This window comes from Schistocerca americana, chromosome 2 (assembly GCF_021461395.2).
Source record: "Schistocerca americana isolate TAMUIC-IGC-003095 chromosome 2, iqSchAmer2.1, whole genome shotgun sequence".
Taxonomy (NCBI): domain Eukaryota; kingdom Metazoa; phylum Arthropoda; class Insecta; order Orthoptera; family Acrididae; genus Schistocerca; species Schistocerca americana.
Window position 1 is genome coordinate 1,008,939,482 of NC_060120.1, and position 14,315 is coordinate 1,008,953,796.

A 14,315-nucleotide genomic window follows, 5' to 3' on the forward strand; every position below is an offset into this window, starting at 1 on the left:
CCAGTGCAGCGCTCCCTGAATAATTGGCTGCCATTCTTCAAGAAACCTTCCAGCACCTGATTTAACGTATGCCTGCGAGATTGGAAGATGTCATGAAGGCTAAGGATGGGCCAACACCATATTGACTTCCAGCATTACCGATGGAGGGTGGTACGAATTTGTAAGTCATTTTCAGCCAGGTGTCCGGGTACTTTTGATGACATAGTTTACCAGTCACTGGTGCTGAAGATTTCTTCTGCAACCAGGAATAGAATTAGCTAAGGACAACTTTGACACCGCCGGGCAACATATTTGGAAAGCCTTGATGTATGGTATGTGTACGGTACAGCTATGTGTAGAAAATGGAGCGATATCGATTGTAACATACTAGGAATATTGCAGCCGAAGTGAACTGTACTAGTCACCTACAGTTCTGTCGCACTGAATAGTGATTTTGTGTTCTCTTTACATCTACCGGTGCATTCGATGTAAATCTGCATTTCACAAGCTTTCTTCTAGTGTTCGCTAGATGATAATTTTGGTACAAATATAATTTGCACCTTTCCTATTCCATTCGGAAATGGTGTGTGATTTCGATGAGCGTCTCCCAAACTGAACCTCACTTACTGAACGACTTATATCGAAATGTGTGACACTTATTTCGATCTTCTCCAGGTTCTCCAAGAGCTCTAGTCGGTAAGAGTCCCAGGCTGACGAGGAATGCTCGAGAATCTGTATTGCGAGTATTTTAAAAGGGGCTTCATCGGAAATGAAATTCATTTCCTTAGAATTCGTCCTATGGAACTCAGCCTAACATGTTTTTTCAAACAACTTTAATGTGAACGTTCCATGTTATAGCACCCATATATATCGTGGTACTTATTGTTTTCGGTGTAACAAGACAGCAATGCGTCTTTCTTTCATTGTAGACGCAGTACATTGCATTTATATAAATGAGCTCAGCAGTCAAAATATTTTTCATCCCCTCATAGCATCACGTCATTATGCCCTCTGCAGCGCTACAGACGGAGCAACAATGATACCAGTTGATCATATGACCCTCCGTCGGTGACGAATAGGGGTTGGACAAAAATATTGAAACACCATGGGAAATGTACGGGTGAACATAAGCAAATGCTAGCGAATTATGCCGGTTGTTCTGCTGTATTTGATCACGGACGGCACCTGTGCAACGTCCTCAATGGGTTTCAAGCGTCAGCCGTTGTCAGAATAGTGTTCTGTGTAGTTGGGTGTGCTATATGTCTGAGCTAAGTGAATTCTAACTAGCAAATTCTTGGCGCTCGTGTAGTGGATATTTTCATGATTAAGGTAGTTGACATGCCTGGTGTTTCCAGAGACACCGTATCGAAGATTTATACCGCATACAAGGAAAGCTGAAAAAATCTACCGCTAAGTCACAACTTGACGAAAGTATGTAGCGATGAACGTGACGAACAATGATTGAAGAGAATTGTGACGTTAAGTAAGAGGACGCCAAGAGTAAAAGTCACAGCGGATCTGAAAGTCGCACTTGCGAAGCCTGTCAGCACCATAACACGAAGGGAACTCCATAAGTAGGGAATTGTAGGACGAGTTAGTATTCCAAAACCACTCTTGAGTGATGCAAATGCCCTTGACAGGAAGACGTGGTACCGAAGCCGTAAAACCTGGACTATAGAGCAATGGAGGAAGTCGAATGAATCTTGTTCCACACTGTTTCCGACTTCTGGCCGAGTTTTAGTCCCGAAGAATGAAACATGGCGATGGTTCGGTTATGATCTGGGTAGCCATACCATAGTATTCCATGGATCCCATGGTTACTCTGCAAGCTTGCATTACTTTCAATGATTATTTGATCATTTTAAGGTGCATCCCACGCCGCAAGGTGTACTTTCCACTGGTGGTGCTCTGTTTTCAGGTGGCAGGGCCTTTGTTCACTTGGCTCAAATTGTCCTGCACTGGTTACATGAGAACGAGGACGGAATTTCGCATCTACTGACGTAATAACAGTCGCCAAAGCTGGATGTTATTGAGAGTTTGTGGTCTGCTTTGGAGAGAAGCGTGTGTGATCGCTATCTACCTCCGGTATCGTTACCTAAACTGCCCTCTATTTTACCGGAAGGGTGTTATAAAATACCCTCGAAAACCATATAGGAGATGTTCTCGTTCGTACCGAGACGTTTGGAACATAATTTGAAAGCAAAAGGTTTTCGTACGCTGTACTGGGCATGGTAATGTGTTGTACTTTTGTTGTTTTCATATTTTTGTGCAACCTCTGTAAGTTAAGACAGTAAAGTGTGTTTGTGTGCCAGTCTATTGTATGGAATCACTGCAGAAAGACTGGTCGATACACGGTCGTGACAGTACCGTGAATGATGTTGCCCTGTTTCATAGTGGAGTCTGTTCAGTGTGTCGACAAAACATGATGTACTCTTCGCAGCCATGTGAGGCGTTGTAGAAGTAGTAGTAGTCGTAAAAGGATCCGAATTGACAGGGTCCAGTGTCGAATGTCGCACCTTGTCAATGCCGGTCGGTTTCAAACGGGGCGAGACTTTCTCCAGTCAGTGAATGAAGGCCTGTCTCTACTGGTTTCCAGGTGATCGTTGCGGAGGGCACCGCATGCAGCGGAGGTGTGTATCTTGGTCCGAAGAGTCCCGATTTTTCCGTTTTTCGTACAACGCAAGGCGTCGAGTGCGCAGACTGCACAATGAAACGTTTAGTTTTTGTAGAGTGTGAAAGTGTTCCAAACCAATGAACTGTCCCAACTGCTTTGCATTTCAGCGACATCTGTTAAGGAAATTAGGAAAATAATGTGGACAAAGTAATATATTATATTGTAGTGAGTCAGATCTTGTTGCTATGAATAGCCGGATTCCACTAAACATTTTAGAATAACTGTCACTATAACCTCCTGGGCTCCTAACCCGATTTCTTGAGATATTATCATTTTTTAGCGGTTCTTATCCCATTCTGTTTTAGTCGATTGCAGCGCCATCTGTCACGCAATGAAAAACAGTTAAGTACAGAAGTTTCGTATGTCTTCCCCGAGTATCCGAATCCGAAATAAAAAAAAAATGGGTTTCCTTTTTTTTAAGATCTGACGCCTGTCCTTCTCATTGGGTTGTGACAGAATAATGAATTTGGTGTCATTGGATGTCCACCTTCGGGACGAACAACTTTTACTCTAACCTGTTATTAATCCGATTTGTAGTTTTCCAGTCACTTCCAAAAACAGTTTTAAATGCCTCATCCTGTATGGTGACCACTAACGGCCCTATAAAACTGTATTACTTTCACTTCTGACGTATCCACTCACAAACTAGACAGGTACACCGCAAACTCACATTTTGTTCACTATGCGGTAGTGCACAAATATATCAAACAAGTTTCAGAATTCATTCTACAGACTGTAAACATGCAGAAGTTTCCAGCCGCCGATGCTTGTCGACGTTCGGCTAGGTTCTCTGTTAGCTAGTACGTCAACTAGAACCAACGAATTTAGCGTCTCCCGTATCTAATTTGTTTAAGAGATGATTAATGTAGTGTACTTAATAAAACTTTGCGTGCTATTATTCTGTGGAAAAAAAATGAATATCTTTGGAAAATCCCACGTTTCTTCTCTATATGTGTTAGACATTTTTAAAGTAAGTCTTAACTACAAAGTCTGGTGAAGATGTCTTCCGTACAAGCAGACAAAACGGTGTGTTTCTCCAAGAATTTCTCTCGAGGGAGACGTAATAGCCGGGAACATTACTATTAACGTGGCATTTCTGCCAGAGAACGTCTGCGGTTTACAGGTTAATTTACGTACCGGTACGTTCCTTTGCCTCGTTTGTATGCAAATGGAATTTTTATTATTCTGTGTTTGAATAATGTTACGTACGTCATTTAAAGAACCTTGAGTGACTGTATACGACGAGAATTATGTATATATGTGTTTCACGAGAGGTAATTCCTGTTGCTACAGTGAGCGTGGAGGCAGAGAGTGAACTGAGACTGTGGTTCGCCATGCTGAACCTCGAGGACCACATTCTTCTTGTTGTCGCCGCTGTCTTTGGGGTGAGTAATTCATTCTCAAGCTGCAAAGATGCCCACTTACTTTCTTGTGCACTCGAACCGTGTAACTAGGCAAATGTACAACATTTTAAAACGGCTAATTTCCCTTTCAATTACAGACGAGAAATTTGTGATCCAGGAAAGTACTGAAATAGCAAATGTCATATCATTTTCGTTTACATATATAGATGAAATAAGATGCGATAACATTAATCATAAGAAAGGCAGTTTCTAATAATAACAGTACTAATAATAATAATAATGTTATTGACATGTGGAATAATCGGGTCTGCTGCCGGATGTTTGTGTCGCTCTGGCACAATATTTCGGGCACGTAACTCGTTGCCTTCTTCAGGTGTTACCTGAGACTGCCGTATTGGAGGATGTTGTCTCTGCCGTCCGCGCCCGCCTGGCGCTGCCTGTAATGTGTTGTCTCTTCTCCGGTGCTCCCCAGACCTCCGCACCCGACTTAGGACCCATCTGTGGCAGCTCTCTGAGGCCCGTTCTGTGTCGGGCGCGGACGACAAACAAAGCGCCCAGCGCCCTCTGGGCATAAATACTGGATAAAATCCTCCAATATGGCAGTCTCAGGTAGCACCTGAAGAAGGCAACGAGTTACGTGGCCGAAATATTGTGCCAGAGCGACACGAACATCCGGCACCAGACCCGATTATTCCACATGTCAGGTTCTCGCGGGGAAAACCTGAAGTGTTACAACAATGTTATTGTTATTCATTGACTTACTCATTTTTACATAGTACTTCTTTAACGATAAATGTTTTGGGATTACGCCGATGCGCGATATTACCACAGGGACTATTTGCACATATGTTTGATATCAGATGGCGTTTAGCTCACCTGTCTGATTCCTGTGTTCGGGCATCCTAACATTGCATGTGGCTAGGAAATCATGGGTTTTGGGTACCGTAATGTTCGAGGAAGATGATTTTCTCAGATTCTCCTGACATTGGTGTGTCAAGTCGATTGCATACAATTGTTTTATCATTTATTAAGCAGCACATTGTGTATATTTCGAATATTTCATTTGACAGTGAGAGCATTGTATCTGTAATAAAGAGAAACATCTTTCATTATTTGTTGCTGATGTGCCACCTTCTGGAGGATTCTTTTGGCGACCTTATCACTCCTTCTCAAAGATTCTGTGACTGCCGGAGTTTAACATCCACATTCAATGTGCCATATGGACTCCTTCTAATAGTTGTCCTTCTATTGCTACCAGCTATTCCTTACTCTTTCAAGTGAAAGAGGGCGGTGCCTTCGAGGCAGGCCACTGCCATGGTAATACCTGTCAGGCACCTCCCCTTTCATTTTGTTTTGGTGATTATCATACAGCCGCGTGGAGTGGCCGCACGGTCTTAGGCACCATGTCACGGATTGCGCGGCCCCGCCCGCTGGAGGTTCGAGTCCTCCCTCAGGCATTGGTGTGTATGTTGCTCTTAGCATAAGTTAGTTTAAGTAGTGTATAAGTCTAGGGTCCGATGACCTTAGCAGTTTGGTCCCTTAGGAATTCACACGCATTTGAATATTATCATACAATTTCATTTGCCTTTGGTGTATCGAAAATTTGCCTGACTGATATTAATCGGATGGGCTACTAGGGTAGGTTTAAACCGCTGATTGATCTCACAGTATCTGCATGACTTGAGTAGTAGTAGTAGAATTAAACTCGGCTATAGGGACAGATTTTTGGACACCGGAGGTGACCATTGCATTAGGGGCAGCTGTAGAACTTTCCACGAGCAGCGAGCCAGTTCGCGGTTTCCTTTGGAGTCACCAAAACGGCTGTGGTCCTGGCAGGGCAGTGGTTCATGTGCCGCCATTCTGGCGGCCGGCCTTGTTCTCCTAGTGGCCAAGCAAGAGGGTGGGAACGCTGTGGCCAAATGTGAAATGACACTTCTTTAGAAACTGGTGGCGCCGGACATCCTGGCGCCGGCCTAACTGCTTTATTAGTGAGTGGATGTGGTGTGTGAGGTCTGGTCTCCTTATTCCATGAGTGGATCCAGGTAAAGTGGCGTCGGGCTGGCGCCCGGCTAATGTGTTTATTACAAGAACAGTGTACCCTGTGAGACGGGATGACGAATTTCTCCGGATGTCGTGTTCCTTAGATGCCGCTGTGTCTCGCCAAAACGGCGCCCACTAAATCGTGTTATGGATGAGACGGAGCTTGTTTTCACTGGGAAGCTTTCCCCATCTTGTGAAATGCACCGGGGATGTGGCCACAGGACCTCCAGCCATTGTGTGCTGTTTTTTTGGATAGCAGAATGTGTACTGCACTGCAGTGATTGGTTGAGGAAGATCCGGTCTCCTTGCTAGAAAACATGATTGGCACAGTAACCACGGCTGGGCCCTGACAGGTTTATTTGATAACATAAGGGGGAACAGATGTTTCTCGGAAGGTATTGAACAAAAGGGAGAGGAGGGCTTACTTCTCGATGGTTGCGGAGTACCGTCACTAGAGCTCTTCCGTTTATACGGAGAGAGCAGTTAGTAGTAAAGACGTCTGGACACCCGGGTGAAACATTATATTTTTGTGGACGTGAGACGGTCACCCGAGGATGTGGGGTCATCTCCCACAGTACGATGCTTCAGCAGCGACCGTACACAGACGACAGCGTCTCGTCTTTCACCGCCTGTATCGGTAATGTAATACGGAGAGAGCAGTTAGTTGTAAAGACGTCTGGACACCCGGGTGAAACATTATATTTTTGTGGACGTGAGACGGTCACCCGAGGATGTGGGGTCATCTCCCACAGTACGATGCTTCAGCAGCGACCGTACACAGACGACAGCGTCTCGTCTTTCACCGCCTGTATCGGTAATGTAATACGGAGAGAGCAGTTAGTTGTAAAGACGTCTGGACACCCGGGTGAAACATTATATTTTTGTGGACGTGAGACGGTCACCCGAGGATGTGGGGTCATCTCCCACAGTACGATGCTTCAGCAGCGACCGTACACAGACGACAGCGTCTCGTCTTTCACCGCCTGTATCGGTAATGTTGGCAAATTCAGAAGCCGATCAATCGTTTCCACGACCGTCTTTTTTCATACCAACCTTATACTCACAGTAGTTACTCCCAGTGTCCATTGCATGCTTAATTGTATCTTGACACGAGAGACCACTCAGTGGAACGATACAGTAGTGCTTGCCTAGATTGGCATCCTTCCACTCACAATAGCCAGCCTAATTTACACGTAAATTCTAATTAGGGTCCCAAAGTCTATTGTCAACCAACCTGAGCTCGTGTTAATGAAATGTTACACAGCTGAAGTTTCTTTTTATATATTTGTTCTCTCTTGACTTTGATATTAGTTACTGAATCTCTTTGTGTTACAGTAGGTCCTTTTTAATAGTTTTTCAGTGACAACATTCTCATTCCCTACCGTGTAATTTATTTTGTTTTGTGGGTTTAAAGTAATTAAACAAATTTTATGTCTAGCTAGCCAACTCAGTGGTGAATCATATAGGGGCCACTGTTTAATGTCAGATTTCCTTGCGCTATCGATAAATGTGGCACCTCTTGGGTATGGTGGTTACGACTTTATAGTTGTTTGGCAGACGGAGAACTACTGCAATTTTAGGCTAGCTTGCACAGGACATGTGTGCGGTTGATCCCTGTCACCTTGGCCTGATATTCAATCACTGTCAGAAATCTTTCCAATTTAGCATGCAAACCTACGAGCGTCCGTCAGTTATACGATTTGTAAACGTACGTGATCTTTGCTGAGATCATCCCCTACGTTTTGTTTTCCTCGCAGGTCTTTTCTGATGTATTCTCTTATCTTCGTATCAATTAGACCTGCTTCAGTTCTAAGAACTGATCGGAATGAAGATACCACGTTCAGTGGTGTTTTATTAACGCCCTTTGTCATTGCTGTTACTATTATTATTATTATTATTATTATTTCACATTCTTATACATGTTGCACTAGATCTGCCGTATTGTTTATCGTTCTTTGAGATCCTATAAGTAAATTGTTATGAGTAATTTGAGGCATACAGCATTCTAATAAGCATGCCGAACATTGAGTATAGAATGTAAATAATAATAATAATAACAATAAATAATAGTGTTGTTCATAATTATTGTGCCTTAGCTATAATTTTTATGAGTTTTACATACATTAATGTGGAACAAATAATGACATATGCTGTTTTAATACAGCACTGAATCGCCAATTGAAGTACGTCATGCAGCTATTATAATACTGTCATAAACATTCTGAGTTATTTAAAAAGCGAGTTTTTCACCAATACAGAAGCTGAATATTTCATGCGAAATTGAAGGTAACAGGTAATAATACGGTTTTTTATTTGTTGGTTAATCTCGTAAAGCTGGTAAATGTGTCATTCACTTATTACTAGTTGACTAACTAGTCTCTAAAAACTGAGGTGCAGTTCAGAAACGCCTTTGATATTCAAGGTAACAAAGTACTAAGACAGAAGTCTTCATATTACTGGCAAGGAAATCCCTGACCTAGAAGCTAAAGACACACACAGTACATGATGAAACTGATTGTTAAGAATGCTCCCTACTGTTATTTTAGTGCTTTCTTCCTGTCAGTTTATTCTTTTTTTACAACCTGACTCCTCGGGTCAGTAATACCGCGCATCAGAGCTATACCGTTATTGTCAAAGCTCACTCCTAACAGTACAATGCCGTCTCTATTTTGCTTCACAAGCTAGCTCCTGACGAAAAGGTAAACTGGTTCTGATTCCAAGTTCATTTTTGCTACCTAAAAAGTCCAAGCGAAGGCCGTAGCAGATAGAAATGCACAGTAATACTGGGAGAGTTTTTTGTAAATGTTTCCACAACCCAGGATATTCCTAGTCTCGTTTTTACAAGCGTGCGGGTGGGTGTTAAGCTGTTCGGACATTATAGGCTGCTCTGTTCTCATTCATTTTTTCAGTGCACGAATGGTCACAAGTTATGGCACCCAAACCTCTTCGAAGACAAATATCGCAACATGATTTGATGGTCTCGGTACATTACCTTACAGACTGAAGTGCTGCAGAATTTGCAGCTGTTACGGAATAATTTAGTCAGTTTCATTAAGAGGTTGTCCAGTGGGGGAAATGGACTGTTGCATCTTTCTACTTTCTCGTGTTCGCTGCAACATGGCAGCTGTTCCTCTGGGAGCGAAGGAGGAGTATATTCTCGTAATACTTCTTCTCCCTGACTCGTAACTGCTCGTGAAGGCCTAGAACAGCTTCAGAACTGCATTGGTAAAGATGGCGGTCTGGTTCGTACTTTCTCGCCAGAACTTGTGTTAGTTTGAAAATGTTGAGTATGATTATCATTAACTAGATCTTATTAGCACTCTGGAGTAAGTTTGCAACTGATAGCACAGTATATTTACAAAAAAAGCTATCTAAATAACGAATGAAACACTACGAATGGAAAACAAATTCGTAGGAACACGCTGTTTTGGTGATGAGGGAAAGCAATACAAACATGTGTATCAATCTAAAATATACTGAAGAGCCAAAGGAAGTGGTATAGGCATGCATATTCAAATACAGTGATATTTAAACAGGCAGAATAGACGCTGCGTTCGGCAACGCCTGTTTGAGACAGTAAGTGTCTGGCGCAGATGTTAGATCGGTTACTGCTGCTACAATGGTATGTTGCCAAGATTTAAGTGAGTTTGAACATGGTGACATAGTTGGCGCACGAGCAATGGGACACAGCATTTCCGAGGTTGCGATGAAGTGGGGATTTTCCCGTACGACTATTTCATGAGTGTACCGTGAATATCAGGAATGAGATAAATATCAGATCTCCGACATCATTGCGGCCGTAAAAATATATTGAGCCGGCCGACGTGGCCGAGCGGTTCTAGGCGCTTCAGTCGGGAACCGCGCGACCTGTACTGTCGTAGGTTCGAATCCTGCCTCGGGCATGTATGCGTTTGATATCCTTAGGTTAGTTAGGTTTAACTAGTTCTAAGTTCTAGGGGACTGATGACCTCTGATGTTAAGTCCCATAGTGCTCAGAGCCATTTGAACCAAAGGTACTGAAACAACGGGGCCATCGACGACTGAAGAGAATCGTTCAACGTGGCAGAAGTGCAACATTTCCGCAAACTGCTGCAGATTTCAGTGCTGGGCCGTCAACAAGTGTCAACGTGCGAACTATTCTACCAAACACCATCGATATGGGATTTCGTAGCCGAAGGCCCACTCGTGTATCTTTGTCGACTGCAAGACACAATGGTTTACGCCTCGCCTTGGCCCGTCAACATCGACTTTGGACTGTTGATGGCTGGAAACATGTTGCCTGGTCGGACAAGTCTCGTTTCAAATTGTTTCGAGTGGATGGACGTATAAGAGTGTGGAGACAACCTCACGATTCTTTGGACACTGCATGCCAGCAGGGAACTGTTCAAGCTGGTGGATGCTCTGTAATAGTGTGGGGAGTGCGCTGTTAGAGTGATATGGAACCTTTGAAAAGTCTAGCTACGACTCTGACAGGTTGACACGTACGTAAGCATTCTGTCTGATCTGCATCCATTCGTGTACATTGTGCATTCCGAAGGCCTTGGGAAATTCCAAGAGGACAACACGACACCCCACACGTCCAATATTTCTATAGAATGGCTTCAGGAACACTCTTCTGAGTTTAAAAAGTTCCACTGGCCACCAAATTCCCCAGACATGAACATTATTGAGCATATCTGGGATGCCTTGAAATGTGGTGTTCAAAACAGATCTCCAGCCTCCCGTACTCTTACGGATTTATGGACAGCGCTACAGGATTCATGGTGACAGTTCCCTCCAGCACTTCCTTAGACGTTAGTAGAGTCCATGACACGCCGTGTTGCTGCGCTTTTGCGTGCTCGATGAGGCCCTACACGATAATAGTCAGGTGTACCTGTTTCTTTGCCTCTTTAGTGTATAATTAGGTATCACTGATACCCAGACAAGTCAGCTGAGCTCCCTTCTCAGCCGTAAAGTTTTACGTTTTTTATGGTGTCCCTAAGTTCTAGCTGATGAATTTACTACAACGGAGTCACATCTACTGACCTCCCACATTAACGACAGTTAGAAGCTATCCATAAAAATGTTTGTAGTAAGTTAACAGTTCGTAAAGTAACCAAATCCGCAAACTGGGGAATGCAGATGGAACACGTATCAAAAGAACTGTAAGTTTTAAGATTTCATTGTAGTTCTTGCCTGAGTTGGAGAGAATTTTACACAACGTAGCAAAGATCCTAAGATAGCAACTTTGAACACGTAATCAGTTACTTTCTTTCTTTCTTTCTTTCTTTCACTTGCCCCTTTGTCCCGCAATGGACGCAGGGTCGCCGTGGTTACAACGGAACTGGCAAGGTTAATGTAAAGGGGTGGCCAGATGCCCATCCAGCCGCCACCCCATAGCCCCCAGGACAGAACCAGTCTACCCCAGGTGTCTGCATCTAGTGTAAACCATGAAATAGTACGGAAGTGTTAGAAATGTCTGTGTGTCGTGTACCTGAGGCGGAATGTGGGGACCAGCCCGGTATTCACATAGTGGGATGTGGAAAACCGCCTAAAAATCACATCCAGGCTGGTCGACACACCGGCCCACGTCATTAACCCGCCGGTCGGGTTCGATCTGGTGCCGGCGCGCCTACTCGAGTACAGGCAGAAGCGCATTAGCGCCCTCGGCTAACCTGGCGGGAGGTAATCAGTTTCTATAAGACAAAGAAATAAAGTAGATAATCTACGGGTCAAAAGTTAAGTAATGCAAAGTAAGAGTAACGTCACTCAGCCATTAGGAGAATTTTTGTATTTAAGGTAGATAAAGACAGCGACTGGATGAACAGCAAAACAAATTTTGAGAGGAGTAATAAACTGCTTGGATAGGTTTACTAAGCCAATCATATATCTCAGATCGACGATTGCAAAGTTTATCGGAAGAAAAGTTTACAATCAGTGTGTAAAACACTTTTTAACTTACGGCAGTGAGATATGGGTTTTTTAAGACTAGATCTATGATATTCAGAATAATAGCGGTGTTGAGGGAAAAATGAACAGGTACATTTAGGCATTTACTTGGACAGGTACAAAAACGTAAAATATCGATTTGGAAACAAACGTAGTTTTAGCTGTGGCCGAGTAAGCGGGTGGTAGCTCCGCCAAGAAAAGAAGATATGGGAAACGATGCGACGACAGTCTAGTGGCTCTTGGGCAGATGACACAGGAAAATAGGTTAAGGCCAACGTGAATAGTGTGTTGCTTAATATTCTAGAACGTCGGAAAGCGTGAAGGAGGGCATTATTAGGCAGTGAAAGTCAACTGACTGGTGAGCATGATGATGACGCTGTACGTGACGTTAACCTCGTGGCTTTGGTTGCCGCAGAGCCCGCTGCTGGCGCTGCCGTGGCTGGTAGTTCAGACAGTGCAGCTGCTGGCTGAGGTGCTCCTACTCGTCAGCCAGCAGCGTTCGCAGGGCCTACGGACCAGCTTCGTGCAGCTCATGGTCACAGGTGAGACCACACTCCTCACTCACTCTATTAGACGACACAACCAGAGTTCGAATTTGTTTCCAAAAATGTGCTACTCACCATTAAATCTGCGTTAAGAACGCACCTCGCAATCGATTAAATTCGATTGGCCATAGATACTCTTTAACTCCTTTGCAGCGTAACATCGAAATATCACTTCAAAATAAGTTCTTCTTAAATGTCAGTTAATACCCGTGATAAGAATGTAAGATTTATTACTGTTTAAAATTATTATGCCCACGTTCTCTATCAAGCACAGTTCTAGTACAAAATAGTTAAAATGTGAGCTTCAGAGATTCTATAGCGGGAAGTAAAGTTAACTTAACTGTATTATTCGGGTGATTTCTTTTGGATGACCACCAAGATCAAATTTACACATAAGCAACAAAATGGAAATATTTCTCTGTATTCCTCAAAGTTCGCCGCTGTAAAAGAAGTTAAATTTTCCCTATTCCTAATTTTCCAAAACATTAATTCTGATTATTCCTTTCAAATCGATAACTTTTTCAGCAGAGGTTCCGCTGTGCAGAATATTTCGAGATTTTCTGGCTCACTAATAATTTCAGAGCAGCTTTCATTCATCAGCTAAGGGTTAACAGAAGCTCTGTTTTATCAATGCATCAGTCACTGACTTTTAAAGGTTATCTCGAAATAAGTGCAACTCCTATGTGGTTCATTTTTACAATTACATTTAAATGACACTCTTTTTATTTGCAAGAAGTTGATGACTTACAAAAGGCATGCAAGATCGATACCTTCTTGTGAGCTGATACATCTTAATAAATTTATTTTAAATATCGCTTAGCAATAATACACAGAGGGATTCCTGATAATACTGACCTGTTTTTCACGCCGTCTTGTATTACCGACTCGCACTGCCGATTTGCTGCGTCGGGATCGACTCCGTGCGACATGACGTAGAAAAAAAATCAAAATTTTAGAACATACACAATACATGGTTTTATGATCTACATGATACTGCTCAGGTGCTCGACGCTGATCGCTAAAACCTGGAACCCACAAGTGACAAAGACCTTATTTGGAACAGATTTTTGCTCTGCAGCGGAGTGTGCGCTGATATGAAACTTTCGTGGGAGATTAAAACTGTGTGCCAGACCGAGACCCGAGTTCGAGTCTCGGTCCGGCACACAGTTTTAATCTGCCAGGAAAGTTTCACCTTGCACGTTGTTTCCTCCAAACATGAAGTACAATTACACTGAAATTTATTGATTTTACTTAAATGATTGTATGGTCGATTGAACCTACACTGAGTGATGAAAAGTATCCGGACACATGGCTGAAAATGATTTCCAAGTTCGTGGCGCCCTCCATTGGTAATTCTGGAATTCAGTATGGTGTTGGCCCAACCTTATCCTTGATGACAGCTACCACTCTCGCGGGCATTACAGTGTCTGGACAGTGTGTATCTTCCATACCGTGTCACCAGGTAGCAATCAAACTCAAGATGGACAGTGGTTATAATTTTTGGCTCACTAGCGTGATATATTTCGTGCTCTTACGACACAACTTTCAGCTATAATGTCTGTTCTAAAGGTGTGAAGCAATATGTTGTCTGTGTGACAACGAGAGTTCATTGCTGACTGATTACAATCTTGAAGACTGAAAGCTGTAAAACAATAAAAATGAGGACTGTATAATATTCTTCGTTGCTGTTTTTGTTTATGAATGTGAAATAGTTCAATGAAACATTTTCACCCCAAATAGTAAAAGATACCTAGAAATTAAGATAAGACAAAACACATGTACAAA